Source organism: Camelus bactrianus, chromosome 16 (genome assembly GCF_048773025.1).
Source record: "Camelus bactrianus isolate YW-2024 breed Bactrian camel chromosome 16, ASM4877302v1, whole genome shotgun sequence".
In the NCBI taxonomy this organism is placed as follows: Eukaryota; Metazoa; Chordata; class Mammalia; order Artiodactyla; family Camelidae; genus Camelus; species Camelus bactrianus.
The window spans coordinates 23327643-23344870 of NC_133554.1; positions in this window are offsets into that span (position 1 = coordinate 23327643).

Below are 17228 nucleotides of genomic sequence, written 5' to 3' on the forward strand. Positions count from 1 at the left end.
GCACTCCATACTTAATTATGGGGAGGTACTAGCTCCAACACGGTTTTATAGTGAAAACTGCATTAACTTAAAACTGGCACTTGGAAACACTCTGAAAATCCAGAGTAAAAGATCTTCCTGCAACCCGTTCTTTGTGCTAGATGAACGAACGTCTCTCCACTTGCTCAGTTCTGAGAGATAAGTGTGTGTGCAAGCCTCCTTCACCTAGCTTGTTGGGAACACAGAGTTTCTTTTCAGTTGCAAACTGCACTCCATATATTTATATTTGGAGGTAATGTCTCCAACTCTGTTTTACAGTGAAAACTGCAGGAAATTCAAACCGGCACTAGGAAGCAGACTGAGAAACCACAGTAAAAGTTTCTCCTGAAACCCGTTCCCTTTGTGCTAGATGAACGAACTTCTCTCCAAATGCTCAGTTCTCAGAGATTAGTGTGTGTGAAAGCCGTCCTTCACCTAGCTTCTTGGGAACACTGAGTTACTTTTCAGGTGCAAATTGCACTCCATACATATATATGCGGATGTACTCACTCCATCTCGTTTTTACCGTGAAAACTGCAGGAATTTCAAACCAGCACTAGGAAACACACTGAGAAACACGACTAAAGTTTCTCCTGCAACCCGTTCCCTTTGTGCTAGGTGAACGAACGTTTGTCCACATGCTTAATTCTGAGAGAAAATTGTGGGAGAATGCCGAGTTCACCAAACTTGCTGGGAACACAGAGCTTCTTTTCAGTTGCTAACAGCACTCCATATATATATATGGGGAGGTACTCGCTCCAACCATGTTTTAACGTGAAAACTGCATGAACATCAAACCGGCACTAGGAAACACACTGAGAAACCAGAGTAAAAGTTTCTCCTGCAACCCGTTCCCTTTCACCTAGATGAACGAACGTCTCTCCACATGCTCACTTCTGAGAGATAATTGTGAGTGCAAGTCGTCCTTCACCTAGCTTGTTGGGAACACAGAGCTTCTTTTCAGTTGCAAACTGCACTCCTTGCATATATATGGGGAGGTACTCGCTCCAACTCGTTTTTACCGTGAAATCTGCAGGAACTTCAAATCGGCACTAGGAAACACACTGAGAAACCAGAGTAAAAGTTTCCCTGCAACACGTTCCCTTTGTACTAGATGAACGAAAGAGTCTCCACATGCTCAGTTCTGAGAGATAAGTATGTGTGAAATCCGCCCTTCACCTAGCTTGTTGGGAACACAAAATTTCTTTTCAGTTGCAAACTGAAATTCATACATGTATATGCCGAGGTACTCGCTCCAACAAGATTTTACTGTAAAAACTGCAGGAAATTCAAACCGGCACTAGGAAACAGTCTGAGAAACCAGAGTAAAAGTTCTCATGCAACCCGTTCCCTGTGTGCTAGATGAACGAACGTCTCTCCACATGCTCAGTTCTGAGAGATAAGGGTGTGTTAAAGGCATACTTCACCTAGCTTGTTGGGAACCCAAAGTTTCTTTTCAGTTGCAAACTGGACTCCATAAATATATATGGGGTGGTACTCGCTCCAACTCGCTTTACAGTGAAAACTGCAGGAATTTCAAACCGGCACTTGGAAACAGACTGAGAAACCAGAGTAAAAGTTTCCCCTGCAACCCGTTCCCGTTGTGCTAGATGAATGAACGTCTCTCCACATGCTCAATTCTGAGAGATAATTGTGTGTGAAAACCGTCCTACACCAAGCTTGTTGGGAACACAAAGTTTCTTTTCAGTTGCAAACTGCACTCCATACATATATATCGGGAGGTTCCCTCTAAAATTCGGTCTTACATTGAAAACTGCATTAACTTCAAATCAGCACTAGGAAACACACTGAGAAACCCAAGTGATAGTTTCCCCTGCAACCCGTTTTATTTGTGCTAGATGAACGAACGTCTCTCCACATGCTCATTTCTGAGAGATAAGTATGTGTGTAATCCGTTTTCACCTAGCTTGTTGGGAACACAAATATTGTTTTCTGTGGCAAACTACAATCCATAAATGTATATGCGGAGGTACTCGCTCCAGGTAGGTTTTACAGTGAAAACTGCAGGAATTTCAAACCGGCACTAAGAAACAGACTGAGAAACCAGTGTAAAACTTTCTCCTACAAACCGTTCCCTTTGTGCTAGATGAACGAACGTCTCTCCACATGCTAAGATCTGTGAGGTAAGTGTGTGTGCAAGCCTTCCTTCACCTAGCTTGCTGGGAACACAGAGTTTCTTTTCAGTTGCAAACTGCTCTCCATACATATATATGGGGAGTTACACGCTCCAAATCGGTTTTACAGTGAAAAATGCAGGAAATTCAAATCGGCACTTTGAAACACCCTGCGAATCCAGAGTAAAAGTTTCTCATGAATCCCGTTCGCTTTGTGCTAAATGAACGAACGTCTCTACACATGCTCAGGTCTGAGAGATAAGTGTGGGTGCAAGCCGTCCTTCACCTAGCTTGTTGGGAACACAGAGATTCTTTTCAGTTGCTAACTGCACTCCATATATATATATGGGGAAGTACTCGCTCCAACTCTGTTTTACAGTGAAAACTGGAGGAACTTCAAACCGGCCCTAGGAAACACACTGAGAAACCAGAATAAAAGTTTCTCCTGTAACCATTTCACTTTGTGCTAGATGAACGAATGTCTCTCCTCATGCTCAGTTTTCAGAGATAATTTTGTATGAAAGCCGTCCTTCAACTAGCTTGTTATGAACACAGAGTTTCTTTTCAGTTGCAAACTGCACTCCATACTTAATTATGGGGAGGTACTAGCTCCAACACGGTTTTAGAGTGAAAACTGCATTAACTTAAAACTGGCACTTGGAAACACTCTGAAAATCCAGAGTAAAAGATCTTCCTGCAACCCGTTCTTTGTGCTAGATGAACGAACGTCTCTCCACTTGCTCAGTTCTGAGAGATAAGTGTGTGTGCAAGCCTCCTTCACCTAGCTTGTTGGGAACACAAAATTTCTTTTCAGTTGCAAACTGAAATTCATACATGTATATGCCGAGGTACTCGCTCCAACAAGATTTTACTGTAAAAACTGCAGGAAATTCAAACCGGCACTAGGAAACAGTCTGAGAAACCAGAGTAAAAGTTCTCATGCAACCCGTTCCCTGTGTGCTAGATGAACGAACGTCTCTCCACATGCTCAGTTCTGAGAGATAAGGGTGTGTTAAAGGCATACTTCACCTAGCTTGTTGGGAACCCAAAGTTTCTTTTCAGTTGCAAACTGGACTCCATAAATATATATGGGGTGGTACTCGCTCCAACTCGCTTTACAGTGAAAACTGCAGGAATTTCAAACCGGCACTTGGAAACAGACTGAGAAACCAGAGTAAAAGTTTCCCCTGCAACCCGTTCCCGTTGTGCTAGATGAATGAACGTCTCTCCACATGCTCAATTCTGAGAGATAATTGTGTGTGAAAACCGTCCTACACCAAGCTTGTTGGGAACACAAAGTTTCTTTTCAGTTGCAAACTGCACTCCATACATATATATCGGGAGGTTCCCTCTAAAATTCGGTCTTACATTGAAAACTGCATTAACTTCAAATCAGCACTAGGAAACACACTGAGAAACCCAAGTGATAGTTTCCCCTGCAACCCGTTTTATTTGTGCTAGATGAACGAACGTCTCTCCACATGCTCATTTCTGAGAGATAAGTATGTGTGTAATCCGTTTTCACCTAGCTTGTTGGGAACACAAATATTGTTTTCTGTGGCAAACTACAATCCATAAATGTATATGCGGAGGTACTCGCTCCAGGTAGGTTTTACAGTGAAAACTGCAGGAATTTCAAACCGGCACTAAGAAACAGACTGAGAAACCAGTGTAAAACTTTCTCCTACAAACCGTTCCCTTTGTGCTAGATGAACGAACGTCTCTCCACATGCTAAGATCTGTGAGGTAAGTGTGTGTGCAAGCCTTCCTTCACCTAGCTTGCTGGGAACACAGAGTTTCTTTTCAGTTGCAAACTGCTCTCCATACATATATATGGGGAGTTACACGCTCCAAATCGGTTTTACAGTGAAAAATGCAGGAAATTCAAATCGGCACTTTGAAACACCCTGCGAATCCAGAGTAAAAGTTTCTCATGAATCCCGTTCGCTTTGTGCTAAATGAACGAACGTCTCTACACATGCTCAGGTCTGAGAGATAAGTGTGGGTGCAAGCCGTCCTTCACCTAGCTTGTTGGGAACACAGAGATTCTTTTCAGTTGCTAACTGCACTCCATATATATATATGGGGAAGTACTCGCTCCAACTCTGTTTTACAGTGAAAACTGGAGGAACTTCAAACCGGCCCTAGGAAACACACTGAGAAACCAGAATAAAAGTTTCTCCTGTAACCATTTCACTTTGTGCTAGATGAACGAATGTCTCTCCTCATGCTCAGTTTTCAGAGATAATTTTGTATGAAAGCCGTCCTTCAACTAGCTTGTTATGAACACAGAGTTTCTTTTCAGTTGCAAACTGCACTCCATACTTAATTATGGGGAGGTACTAGCTCCAACACGGTTTTATAGTGAAAACTGCATTAACTTAAAACTGGCACTTGGAAACACTCTGAAAATCCAGAGTAAAAGATCTTCCTGCAACCCGTTCTTTGTGCTAGATGAACGAACGTCTCTCCACTTGCTCAGTTCTGAGAGATAAGTGTGTGTGCAAGCCTCCTTCACCTAGCTTGTTGGGAACACAGAGTTTCTTTTCAGTTGCAAACTGCACTCCATATATTTATATTTGGAGGTAATGTCTCCAACTCTGTTTTACAGTGAAAACTGCAGGAAATTCAAACCGGCACTAGGAAGCAGACTGAGAAACCACAGTAAAAGTTTCTCCTGAAACCCGTTCCCTTTGTGCTAGATGAACGAACTTCTCTCCAAATGCTCAGTTCTCAGAGATTAGTGTGTGTGAAAGCCGTCCTTCACCTAGCTTCTTGGGAACACTGAGTTACGTTTCAGGTGCAAATTGCACTCCATACATATATATGCGGATGTACTCACTCCATCTCGTTTTTACCGTGAAAACTGCAGGAATTTCAAACCAGCACTAGGAAACACACTGAGAAACACGACTAAAGTTTCTCCTGCAACCCGTTCCCTTTGTGCTAGGTGAACGAACGTTTGTCCACATGCTTAATTCTGAGAGAAAATTGTGGGTGAATGCCGAGTTCACCAAACTTGCTGGGAACACAGAGCTTCTTTTCAGTTGCTAACAGCACTCCATATATATATATGGGGAGGTACTCGCTCCAACCATGTTTTAACGTGAAAACTGCATGAACATCAAACCGGCACTAGGAAACACACTGAGAAACCAGAGTAAAAGTTTCTCCTGCAACCCGTTCCCTTTCACCTAGATGAACGAACGTCTCTCCACATGCTCACTTCTGAGAGATAATTGTGAGTGCAAGTCGTCCTTCACCTAGCTTGTTGGGAACACAGAGCTTCTTTTCAGTTGCAAACTGCACTCCTTACATATATATGGGGAGGTACTCGCTCCAACTCGTTTTTACCGTGAAATCTGCAGGAACTTCAAATCGGCACTAGGAAACACACTGAGAAACCAGAGTAAAAGTTTCCCTGCAACACGTTCCCTTTGTACTAGATGAACGAAAGAGTCTCCACATGCTCAGTTCTGAGAGATAAGTATGTGTGAAATCCGCCCTTCACCTAGCTTGTTGGGAACACAAAATTTCTTTTCAGTTGCAAACTGAAATTCATACATGTATATGCCGAGGTACTCGCTCCAACAAGATTTTACTGTAAAAACTGCAGGAAATTCAAACCGGCACTAGGAAACAGTCTGAGAAACCAGAGTAAAAGTTCTCATGCAACCCGTTCCCTGTGTGCTAGATGAACGAACGTCTCTCCACATGCTCAGTTCTGAGAGATAAGGGTGTGTTAAAGGCATACTTCACCTAGCTTGTTGGGAACCCAAAGTTTCTTTTCAGTTGCAAACTGGACTCCATAAATATATATGGGGTGGTACTCGCTCCAACTCGCTTTACAGTGAAAACTGCAGGAATTTCAAACCGGCACTTGGAAACAGACTGAGAAACCAGAGTAAAAGTTTCCCCTGCAACCCGTTCCCGTTGTGCTAGATGAATGAACGTCTCTCCACATGCTCAATTCTGAGAGATAATTGTGTGTGAAAACCGTCCTACACCAAGCTTGTTGGGAACACAAAGTTTCTTTTCAGTTGCAAACTGCACTCCATACATATATATCGGGAGGTTCCCTCTAAAATTCGGTCTTACATTGAAAACTGCATTAACTTCAAATCAGCACTAGGAAACACACTGAGAAACCCAAGTGATAGTTTCCCCTGCAACCCGTTTTATTTGTGCTAGATGAACGAACGTCTCTCCACATGCTCATTTCTGAGAGATAAGTATGTGTGTAATCCGTTTTCACCTAGCTTGTTGGGAACACAAATATTGTTTTCTGTGGCAAACTACAATCCATAAATGTATATGCGGAGGTACTCGCTCCAGGTAGGTTTTACAGTGAAAACTGCAGGAATTTCAAACCGGCACTAAGAAACAGACTGAGAAACCAGTGTAAAACTTTCTCCTACAAACCGTTCCCTTTGTGCTAGATGAACGAACGTCTCTCCACATGCTAAGATCTGTGAGGTAAGTGTGTGTGCAAGCCTTCCTTCACCTAGCTTGCTGGGAACACAGAGTTTCTTTTCAGTTGCAAACTGCTCTCCATACATATATATGGGGAGTTACACGCTCCAAATCGGTTTTACAGTGAAAAATGCAGGAAATTCAAATCGGCACTTTGAAACACCCTGCGAATCCAGAGTAAAAGTTTCTCATGAATCCCGTTCGCTTTGTGCTAAATGAACGAACGTCTCTACACATGCTCAGGTCTGAGAGATAAGTGTGGGTGCAAGCCGTCCTTCACCTAGCTTGTTGGGAACACAGAGATTCTTTTCAGTTGCTAACTGCACTCCATATATATATATGGGGAAGTACTCGCTCCAACTCTGTTTTACAGTGAAAACTGGAGGAACTTCAAACCGGCCCTAGGAAACACACTGAGAAACCAGAATAAAAGTTTCTCCTGTAACCATTTCACTTTGTGCTAGATGAACGAATGTCTCTCCTCATGCTCAGTTTTCAGAGATAATTTTGTATGAAAGCCGTCCTTCAACTAGCTTGTTATGAACACAGAGTTTCTTTTCAGTTGCAAACTGCACTCCATACTTAATTATGGGGAGGTACTAGCTCCAACACGGTTTTATAGTGAAAACTGCATTAACTTAAAACTGGCACTTGGAAACACTCTGAAAATCCAGAGTAAAAGATCTTCCTGCAACCCGTTCTTTGTGCTAGATGAACGAACGTCTCTCCACTTGCTCAGTTCTGAGAGATAAGTGTGTGTGCAAGCCTCCTTCACCTAGCTTGTTGGGAACACAGAGTTTCTTTTCAGTTGCAAACTGCACTCCATATATTTATATTTGGAGGTAATGTCTCCAACTCTGTTTTACAGTGAAAACTGCAGGAAATTCAAACCAGCACTAGGAAGCAGACTGAGAAACCACAGTAAAAGTTTCTCCTGAAACCCGTTCCCTTTGTGCTAGATGAACGAACTTCTCTCCAAATGCTCAGTTCTCAGAGATTAGTGTGTGTGAAAGCCGTCCTTCACCTAGCTTCTTGGGAACACTGAGTTACGTTTCAGGTGCAAATTGCACTCCATACATATATATGCGGATGTACTCACTCCATCTCGTTTTTACCGTGAAAACTGCAGGAATTTCAAACCAGCACTAGGAAACACACTGAGAAACACGACTAAAGTTTCTCCTGCAACCCGTTCCCTTTGTGCTAGGTGAACGAACGTTTGTCCACATGCTTAATTCTGAGAGAAAATTGTGGGTGAATGCCGAGTTCACCAAACTTGCTGGGAACACAGAGCTTCTTTTCAGTTGCTAACAGCACTCCATATATATATATGGGGAGGTACTCGCTCCAACCATGTTTTAACGTGAAAACTGCATGAACATCAAACCGGCACTAGGAAACACACTGAGAAACCAGAGTAAAAGTTTCTCCTGCAACCCGTTCCCTTTCACCTAGATGAACGAACGTCTCTCCACATGCTCACTTCTGAGAGATAATTGTGAGTGCAAGTCGTCCTTCACCTAGCTTGTTGGGAACACAGAGCTTCTTTTCAGTTGCAAACTGCACTCCTTACATATATATGGGGAGGTACTCGCTCCAACTCGTTTTTACCGTGAAATCTGCAGGAACTTCAAATCGGCACTAGGAAACACACTGAGAAACCAGAGTAAAAGTTTCCCTGCAACACGTTCCCTTTGTACTAGATGAACGAAAGAGTCTCCACATGCTCAGTTCTGAGAGATAAGTATGTGTGAAATCCGCCCTTCACCTAGCTTGTTGGGAACACAAAATTTCTTTTCAGTTGCAAACTGAAATTCATACATGTATATGCCGAGGTACTCGCTCCAACAAGATTTTACTGTAAAAACTGCAGGAAATTCAAACCGGCACTAGGAAACAGTCTGAGAAACCAGAGTAAAAGTTCTCATGCAACCCGTTCCCTGTGTGCTAGATGAACGAACGTCTCTCCACATGCTCAGTTCTGAGAGATAAGGGTGTGTTAAAGGCATACTTCACCTAGCTTGTTGGGAACCCAAAGTTTCTTTTCAGTTGCAAACTGGACTCCATAAATATATATGGGGTGGTACTCGCTCCAACTCGCTTTACAGTGAAAACTGCAGGAATTTCAAACCGGCACTTGGAAACAGACTGAGAAACCAGAGTAAAAGTTTCCCCTGCAACCCGTTCCCGTTGTGCTAGATGAATGAACGTCTCTCCACATGCTCAATTCTGAGAGATAATTGTGTGTGAAAACCGTCCTACACCAAGCTTGTTGGGAACACAAAGTTTCTTTTCAGTTGCAAACTGCACTCCATACATATATATTGGGAGGTTCCCTCTAAAATTCGGTCTTACATTGAAAACTGCATTAACTTCAAATCAGCACTAGGAAACACACTGAGAAACCCAAGTGATAGTTTCCCCTGCAACCCGTTTTATTTGTGCTAGATGAACGAACGTCTCTCCACATGCTCATTTCTGAGAGATAAGTATGTGTGTAATCCGTTTTCACCTAGCTTGTTGGGAACACAAATATTGTTTTCTGTGGCAAACTACAATCCATAAATGTATATGCGGAGGTACTCGCTCCAGGTAGGTTTTACAGTGAAAACTGCAGGAATTTCAAACCGGCACTAAGAAACAGACTGAGAAACCAGTGTAAAACTTTCTCCTACAAACCGTTCCCTTTGTGCTAGATGAACGAACGTCTCTCCACATGCTAAGATCTGTGAGGTAAGTGTGTGTGCAAGCCTTCCTTCACCTAGCTTGCTGGGAACACAGAGTTTCTTTTCAGTTGCAAACTGCTCTCCATACATATATATGGGGAGTTACACGCTCCAAATCGGTTTTACAGTGAAAAATGCAGGAAATTCAAATCGGCACTTTGAAACACCCTGCGAATCCAGAGTAAAAGTTTCTCATGAATCCCGTTCGCTTTGTGCTAAATGAACGAACGTCTCTACACATGCTCAGGTCTGAGAGATAAGTGTGGGTGCAAGCCGTCCTTCACCTAGCTTGTTGGGAACACAGAGATTCTTTTCAGTTGCTAACTGCACTCCATATATATATATGGGGAAGTACTCGCTCCAACTCTGTTTTACAGTGAAAACTGGAGGAACTTCAAACCGGCCCTAGGAAACACACTGAGAAACCAGAATAAAAGTTTCTCCTGTAACCATTTCACTTTGTGCTAGATGAACGAATGTCTCTCCTCATGCTCAGTTTTCAGAGATAATTTTGTATGAAAGCCGTCCTTCAACTAGCTTGTTATGAACACAGAGTTTCTTTTCAGTTGCAAACTGCACTCCATACTTAATTATGGGGAGGTACTAGCTCCAACACGGTTTTAGAGTGAAAACTGCATTAACTTAAAACTGGCACTTGGAAACACTCTGAAAATCCAGAGTAAAAGATCTTCCTGCAACCCGTTCTTTGTGCTAGATGAACGAACGTCTCTCCACTTGCTCAGTTCTGAGAGATAAGTGTGTGTGCAAGCCTCCTTCACCTAGCTTGTTGGGAACACAAAATTTCTTTTCAGTTGCAAACTGAAATTCATACATGTATATGCCGAGGTACTCGCTCCAACAAGATTTTACTGTAAAAACTGCAGGAAATTCAAACCGGCACTAGGAAACAGTCTGAGAAACCAGAGTAAAAGTTCTCATGCAACCCGTTCCCTGTGTGCTAGATGAACGAACGTCTCTCCACATGCTCAGTTCTGAGAGATAAGGGTGTGTTAAAGGCATACTTCACCTAGCTTGTTGGGAACCCAAAGTTTCTTTTCAGTTGCAAACTGGACTCCATAAATATATATGGGGTGGTACTCGCTCCAACTCGCTTTACAGTGAAAACTGCAGGAATTTCAAACCGGCACTTGGAAACAGACTGAGAAACCAGAGTAAAAGTTTCCCCTGCAACCCGTTCCCGTTGTGCTAGATGAATGAACGTCTCTCCACATGCTCAATTCTGAGAGATAATTGTGTGTGAAAACCGTCCTACACCAAGCTTGTTGGGAACACAAAGTTTCTTTTCAGTTGCAAACTGCACTCCATACATATATATCGGGAGGTTCCCTCTAAAATTCGGTCTTACATTGAAAACTGCATTAACTTCAAATCAGCACTAGGAAACACACTGAGAAACCCAAGTGATAGTTTCCCCTGCAACCCGTTTTATTTGTGCTAGATGAACGAACGTCTCTCCACATGCTCATTTCTGAGAGATAAGTATGTGTGTAATCCGTTTTCACCTAGCTTGTTGGGAACACAAATATTGTTTTCTGTGGCAAACTACAATCCATAAATGTATATGCGGAGGTACTCGCTCCAGGTAGGTTTTACAGTGAAAACTGCAGGAATTTCAAACCGGCACTAAGAAACAGACTGAGAAACCAGTGTAAAACTTTCTCCTACAAACCGTTCCCTTTGTGCTAGATGAACGAACGTCTCTCCACATGCTAAGATCTGTGAGGTAAGTGTGTGTGCAAGCCTTCCTTCACCTAGCTTGCTGGGAACACAGAGTTTCTTTTCAGTTGCAAACTGCTCTCCATACATATATATGGGGAGTTACACGCTCCAAATCGGTTTTACAGTGAAAAATGCAGGAAATTCAAATCGGCACTTTGAAACACCCTGCGAATCCAGAGTAAAAGTTTCTCATGAATCCCGTTCGCTTTGTGCTAAATGAACGAACGTCTCTACACATGCTCAGGTCTGAGAGATAAGTGTGGGTGCAAGCCGTCCTTCACCTAGCTTGTTGGGAACACAGAGATTCTTTTCAGTTGCTAACTGCACTCCATATATATATATGGGGAAGTACTCGCTCCAACTCTGTTTTACAGTGAAAACTGGAGGAACTTCAAACCGGCCCTAGGAAACACACTGAGAAACCAGAATAAAAGTTTCTCCTGTAACCATTTCACTTTGTGCTAGATGAACGAATGTCTCTCCTCATGCTCAGTTTTCAGAGATAATTTTGTATGAAAGCCGTCCTTCAACTAGCTTGTTATGAACACAGAGTTTCTTTTCAGTTGCAAACTGCACTCCATACTTAATTATGGGGAGGTACTAGCTCCAACACGGTTTTATAGTGAAAACTGCATTAACTTAAAACTGGCACTTGGAAACACTCTGAAAATCCAGAGTAAAAGATCTTCCTGCAACCCGTTCTTTGTGCTAGATGAACGAACGTCTCTCCACTTGCTCAGTTCTGAGAGATAAGTGTGTGTGCAAGCCTCCTTCACCTAGCTTGTTGGGAACACAGAGTTTCTTTTCAGTTGCAAACTGCACTCCATATATTTATATTTGGAGGTAATGTCTCCAACTCTGTTTTACAGTGAAAACTGCAGGAAATTCAAACCGGCACTAGGAAGCAGACTGAGAAACCACAGTAAAAGTTTCTCCTGAAACCCGTTCCCTTTGTGCTAGATGAACGAACTTCTCTCCAAATGCTCAGTTCTCAGAGATTAGTGTGTGTGAAAGCCGTCCTTCACCTAGCTTCTTGGGAACACTGAGTTACGTTTCAGGTGCAAATTGCACTCCATACATATATATGCGGATGTACTCACTCCATCTCGTTTTTACCGTGAAAACTGCAGGAATTTCAAACCAGCACTAGGAAACACACTGAGAAACACGACTAAAGTTTCTCCTGCAACCCGTTCCCTTTGTGCTAGGTGAACGAACGTTTGTCCACATGCTTAATTCTGAGAGAAAATTGTGGGAGAATGCCGAGTTCACCAAACTTGCTGGGAACACAGAGCTTCTTTTCAGTTGCTAACAGCACTCCATATATATATATGGGGAGGTACTCGCTCCAACCATGTTTTAACGTGAAAACTGCATGAACATCAAACCGGCACTAGGAAACACACTGAGAAACCAGAGTAAAAGTTTCTCCTGCAACCCGTTCCCTTTCACCTAGATGAACGAACGTCTCTCCACATGCTCACTTCTGAGAGATAATTGTGAGTGCAAGTCGTCCTTCACCTAGCTTGTTGGGAACACAGAGCTTCTTTTCAGTTGCAAACTGCACTCCTTACATATATATGGGGAGGTACTCGCTCCAACTCGTTTTTACCGTGAAATCTGCAGGAACTTCAAATCGGCACTAGGAAACACACTGAGAAACCAGAGTAAAAGTTTCCCTGCAACACGTTCCCTTTGTACTAGATGAACGAAAGAGTCTCCACATGCTCAGTTCTGAGAGATAAGTATGTGTGAAATCCGCCCTTCACCTAGCTTGTTGGGAACACAAAATTTCTTTTCAGTTGCAAACTGAAATTCATACATGTATATGCCGAGGTACTCGCTCCAACAAGATTTTACTGTAAAAACTGCAGGAAATTCAAACCGGCACTAGGAAACAGTCTGAGAAACCAGAGTAAAAGTTCTCATGCAACCCGTTCCCTGTGTGCTAGATGAACGAACGTCTCTCCACATGCTCAGTTCTGAGAGATAAGGGTGTGTTAAAGGCATACTTCACCTAGCTTGTTGGGAACCCAAAGTTTCTTTTCAGTTGCAAACTGGACTCCATAAATATATATGGGGTGGTACTCGCTCCAACTCGCTTTACAGTGAAAACTGCAGGAATTTCAAACCGGCACTTGGAAACAGACTGAGAAACCAGAGTAAAAGTTTCCCCTGCAACCCGTTCCCGTTGTGCTAGATGAATGAACGTCTCTCCACATGCTCAATTCTGAGAGATAATTGTGTGTGAAAACCGTCCTACACCAAGCTTGTTGGGAACACAAAGTTTCTTTTCAGTTGCAAACTGCACTCCATACATATATATCGGGAGGTTCCCTCTAAAATTCGGTCTTACATTGAAAACTGCATTAACTTCAAATCAGCACTAGGAAACACACTGAGAAACCCAAGTGATAGTTTCCCCTGCAACCCGTTTTATTTGTGCTAGATGAACGAACGTCTCTCCACATGCTCATTTCTGAGAGATAAGTATGTGTGTAATCCGTTTTCACCTAGCTTGTTGGGAACACAAATATTGTTTTCTGTGGCAAACTACAATCCATAAATGTATATGCGGAGGTACTCGCTCCAGGTAGGTTTTACAGTGAAAACTGCAGGAATTTCAAACCGGCACTAAGAAACAGACTGAGAAACCAGTGTAAAACTTTCTCCTACAAACCGTTCCCTTTGTGCTAGATGAACGAACGTCTCTCCACATGCTAAGATCTGTGAGGTAAGTGTGTGTGCAAGCCTTCCTTCACCTAGCTTGCTGGGAACACAGAGTTTCTTTTCAGTTGCAAACTGCTCTCCATACATATATATGGGGAGTTACACGCTCCAAATCGGTTTTACAGTGAAAAATGCAGGAAATTCAAATCGGCACTTTGAAACACCCTGCGAATCCAGAGTAAAAGTTTCTCATGAATCCCGTTCGCTTTGTGCTAAATGAACGAACGTCTCTACACATGCTCAGGTCTGAGAGATAAGTGTGGGTGCAAGCCGTCCTTCACCTAGCTTGTTGGGAACACAGAGATTCTTTTCAGTTGCTAACTGCACTCCATATATATATATGGGGAAGTACTCGCTCCAACTCTGTTTTACAGTGAAAACTGGAGGAACTTCAAACCGGCCCTAGGAAACACACTGAGAAACCAGAATAAAAGTTTCTCCTGTAACCATTTCACTTTGTGCTAGATGAACGAATGTCTCTCCTCATGCTCAGTTTTCAGAGATAATTTTGTATGAAAGCCGTCCTTCAACTAGCTTGTTATGAACACAGAGTTTCTTTTCAGTTGCAAACTGCACTCCATACTTAATTATGGGGAGGTACTAGCTCCAACACGGTTTTATAGTGAAAACTGCATTAACTTAAAACTGGCACTTGGAAACACTCTGAAAATCCAGAGTAAAAGATCTTCCTGCAACCCGTTCTTTGTGCTAGATGAACGAACGTCTCTCCACTTGCTCAGTTCTGAGAGATAAGTGTGTGTGCAAGCCTCCTTCACCTAGCTTGTTGGGAACACAGAGTTTCTTTTCAGTTGCAAACTGCACTCCATATATTTATATTTGGAGGTAATGTCTCCAACTCTGTTTTACAGTGAAAACTGCAGGAAATTCAAACCAGCACTAGGAAGCAGACTGAGAAACCACAGTAAAAGTTTCTCCTGAAACCCGTTCCCTTTGTGCTAGATGAACGAACTTCTCTCCAAATGCTCAGTTCTCAGAGATTAGTGTGTGTGAAAGCCGTCCTTCACCTAGCTTCTTGGGAACACTGAGTTACGTTTCAGGTGCAAATTGCACTCCATACATATATATGCGGATGTACTCACTCCATCTCGTTTTTACCGTGAAAACTGCAGGAATTTCAAACCAGCACTAGGAAACACACTGAGAAACACGACTAAAGTTTCTCCTGCAACCCGTTCCCTTTGTGCTAGGTGAACGAACGTTTGTCCACATGCTTAATTCTGAGAGAAAATTGTGGGAGAATGCCGAGTTCACCAAACTTGCTGGGAACACAGAGCTTCTTTTCAGTTGCTAACAGCACTCCATATATATATATGGGGAGGTACTCGCTCCAACCATGTTTTAACGTGAAAACTGCATGAACATCAAACCGGCACTAGGAAACACACTGAGAAACCAGAGTAAAAGTTTCTCCTGCAACCCGTTCCCTTTCACCTAGATGAACGAACGTCTCTCCACATGCTCACTTCTGAGAGATAATTGTGAGTGCAAGTCGTCCTTCACCTAGCTTGTTGGGAACACAGAGCTTCTTTTCAGTTGCAAACTGCACTCCTTACATATATATGGGGAGGTACTCGCTCCAACTCGTTTTTACCGTGAAATCTGCAGGAACTTCAAATCGGCACTAGGAAACACACTGAGAAACCAGAGTAAAAGTTTCCCTGCAACACGTTCCCTTTGTACTAGATGAACGAAAGAGTCTCCACATGCTCAGTTCTGAGAGATAAGTATGTGTGAAATCCGCCCTTCACCTAGCTTGTTGGGAACACAAAATTTCTTTTCAGTTGCAAACTGAAATTCATACATGTATATGCCGAGGTACTCGCTCCAACAAGATTTTACTGTAAAAACTGCAGGAAATTCAAACCGGCACTAGGAAACAGTCTGAGAAACCAGAGTAAAAGTTCTCATGCAACCCGTTCCCTGTGTGCTAGATGAACGAACGTCTCTCCACATGCTCAGTTCTGAGAGATAAGGGTGTGTTAAAGGCATACTTCACCTAGCTTGTTGGGAACCCAAAGTTTCTTTTCAGTTGCAAACTGGACTCCATAAATATATATGGGGTGGTACTCGCTCCAACTCGCTTTACAGTGAAAACTGCAGGAATTTCAAACCGGCACTTGGAAACAGACTGAGAAACCAGAGTAAAAGTTTCCCCTGCAACCCGTTCCCGTTGTGCTAGATGAATGAACGTCTCTCCACATGCTCAATTCTGAGAGATAATTGTGTGTGAAAACCGTCCTACACCAAGCTTGTTGGGAACACAAAGTTTCTTTTCAGTTGCAAACTGCACTCCATACATATATATTGGGAGGTTCCCTCTAAAATTCGGTCTTACATTGAAAACTGCATTAACTTCAAATCAGCACTAGGAAACACACTGAGAAACCCAAGTGATAGTTTCCCCTGCAACCCGTTTTATTTGTGCTAGATGAACGAACGTCTCTCCACATGCTCATTTCTGAGAGATAAGTATGTGTGTAATCCGTTTTCACCTAGCTTGTTGGGAACACAAATATTGTTTTCTGTGGCAAACTACAATCCATAAATGTATATGCGGAGGTACTCGCTCCAGGTAGGTTTTACAGTGAAAACTGCAGGAATTTCAAACCGGCACTAAGAAACAGACTGAGAAACCAGTGTAAAACTTTCTCCTACAAACCGTTCCCTTTGTGCTAGATGAACGAACGTCTCTCCACATGCTAAGATCTGTGAGGTAAGTGTGTGTGCAAGCCTTCCTTCACCTAGCTTGCTGGGAACACAGAGTTTCTTTTCAGTTGCAAACTGCTCTCCATACATATATATGGGGAGTTACACGCTCCAAATCGGTTTTACAGTGAAAAATGCAGGAAATTCAAATCGGCACTTTGAAACACCCTGCGAATCCAGAGTAAAAGTTTCTCATGAATCCCGTTCGCTTTGTGCTAAATGAACGAACGTCTCTACACATGCTCAGGTCTGAGAGATAAGTGTGGGTGCAAGCCGTCCTTCACCTAGCTTGTTGGGAACACAGAGATTCTTTTCAGTTGCTAACTGCACTCCATATATATATATGGGGAAGTACTCGCTCCAACTCTGTTTTACAGTGAAAACTGGAGGAACTTCAAACCGGCCCTAGGAAACACACTGAGAAACCAGAATAAAAGTTTCTCCTGTAACCATTTCACTTTGTGCTAGATGAACGAATGTCTCTCCTCATGCTCAGTTTTCAGAGATAATTTTGTATGAAAGCCGTCCTTCAACTAGCTTGTTATGAACACAGAGTTTCTTTTCAGTTGCAAACTGCACTCCATACTTAATTATGGGGAGGTACTAGCTCCAACACGGTTTTATAGTGAAAACTGCATTAACTTAAAACTGGCACTTGGAAACACTCTGAAAATCCAGA